We start from the raw sequence: 2,238 nt of genomic DNA, 5'->3' as shown, positions 1-2,238 counted from the left end.
GCATCATGCTCATTTATGGATCATGAAATAAGGTTCCCCAGAAACCCACAAGTGAGGTCTCCCCTTATTTTCTTCAAGTGCAAAAGTCACATACCCAGAGAGAACTTTTCTGACTACCCCATAGAAAGTAGCCCCATCAACATTTTCACTCTCTTTTTTCTTACCCTACTTTATTTTTCTCCAAGGCTTTTATTATCAAATGAGATATCATGTATTTATTTGTGTTTGTTTCATCCCTTGCTTTACTGAAATGTATGCTTCATGAGAACAGGGACTTCACCGTATTCACTACTGTATCCCCATGCCTAGAACGATGGGGTCTCAAAAATTTGTTGATGATGAATGGATGGATGGAGAGAGGGATGAGGTAATAGGATGGCCTTGAGGAAATAATATGCTAAGAGGACTCTGGAGCTAACAGATGACCCAGTTTCCTTCTGGAAAGACCACCTTGCCTGTCACGTCCCCCTGCTGTACACGCCAAACACACACATATACACACACCTCCCTCACTGCCACCTGCAGGACTCTACCTACTGTTAACAATATCAGGAGAGGTAAGGCTTCAGCCAGGTGGCAGTGGGGAGAAGAGTGTGGAGTGAGTATTTGTGTGATTATCTGCTTTGCCCTGCCTAGATTGAAGGCTTTAAAGGGATGCCGAGAAGCAAGATTGTCTACAGACCCTAGAATCTGGCTTTAAAGGCTATACCAGCTAAAGCCTTCACTGTGACCAGCAAGAGCCCCCAGCTAGCTCAGATCCTTAGCACCAACCCTCATCGCTTAAATTTTATCAGACTCTCACTTCAGCCTGCCTTACCCACAAATTCAACCTTATTCCAAACATTTTTCCTTCAGAAATTCCATTAATTACTCTGATTAAATATGTGGCAGTTTTAATAATTCAGCAATCAGAAAACAATTAATTTCATAGTATATGCAATATTTTTAAGCTTTAAAAGAGAAAAAAAATGTTTATTTCTTAAAGCAACCATATAGAATTGGTTATTAACAAGACATTACGTCAAAATCAGTTGTTTTCAAAATAAATGAATTAGTCCACTCCATTTGCAAGTGTGCTGGCCCTTGTGACCAAGGACCCTCTACCCCCAGCTTTTGCTGCCCCTTCACCACAGATTGGCCTCCTGGGGATCCTGCCCGTCCTTAAAAGGAAGGAGGCAATGACCACCATTCTCCAGATAGCAAGGCTGAGGATTAATACAGAAAGGGAGATGGAGGATTGGCCCAGAGCCCTCTGATTGTAGGCCCAGCAACTCCACAGGGTTTTGAAGAATAAGAAGGCACCCTTAGAAAAATCAAGGACTTCTCTTCCTAAGCCTACTAGTGTCGGCGGCGGCAGCAAATGTTGGCCGCATTGGCAAGGTCCGGGCCATGTTCAGTGCCATCGTGAAGATCGTGAAGCCCCATGGCAAGAAGCCTGAAGAGTTCGAGTCGGGCATCTCCCAGGCCCTCCTAGAGCTGGAGATGAACTGAGACCTCAAGGCCCAGCTGCAGGAGCTGAACATCACGGCCACCGAGAAAACTGAAGGTGGTGGTGGTCGGAAAGCTATCATAATCTTTGTTCCTGTTCCTCAATTGAAATCTTTCCAGATAATCCAGTTCCGGCTGTGGTGTGTGAGTTGGAGAAGAAGTTCAGCAGGAAGCAAGTTGTCTTTATTGCTCAGAGGAGAATTCTGCCTAAGCCAACTCGAAAAAGCCGTACAAAAAATAAGCAAAAGTGTCCCAGGAGCCGCACTCTGACAGCCGTGCATGACGCCATCCTGGAGGACTTGGTTTTCCCAAGTGAGACTGTGGCCAAGAGAATCCGCGTGAAGCTGGATGGCAGCCGACTCATAAAGGTCCATTTGGATAAAGCACAGCAGAACAATGTGGAGCATAAGGTTGAAACATTTTCTGGCGTCTATAAGAAGCTCACGGGCAAGGATGTTCATTTTGAATTCCCAGAGTTTCAGTCATAAACAAAAAGACTAAATAAAATATTATTCACAATTTTTACAAAAGCAAGGACTTATTCATTCATTCATTCATTCATTCAACAAATATTTATTTGCCAAATATCAGCAGTCTAACACATACCAGTTATAGTTCTAAGCACTGGGGTAAAATGATGAGCAAGATAGACCAGGTGTCTACCTTCATGGAGCTTATGTTCTAGTGGGAGGGAAAGGAAAATAAATAGGAAACCAAAAAGTAAGTCAGCCAATAACCAAATAGAATCCT

General features: G+C 43.5%; 1 pseudogene; it reads left to right on the top strand.

Annotated features, from left to right (window-relative positions):
* The first annotated feature begins 1,389 nt into the window (after positions 1-1,389).
* LOC118905042 lies at positions 1,390-1,976 on the top strand (annotated as a pseudogene).
* Positions 1,977-2,238: the final 262 nt, after the last annotated feature.

The sequence above is a fragment of the Balaenoptera musculus genome, chromosome 12 (genome assembly GCF_009873245.2).
Source record: "Balaenoptera musculus isolate JJ_BM4_2016_0621 chromosome 12, mBalMus1.pri.v3, whole genome shotgun sequence".
In the NCBI taxonomy this organism is placed as follows: Eukaryota; Metazoa; Chordata; class Mammalia; order Artiodactyla; family Balaenopteridae; genus Balaenoptera; species Balaenoptera musculus.
This window is presented reverse-complemented; position numbering and strand designations above follow the sequence as displayed.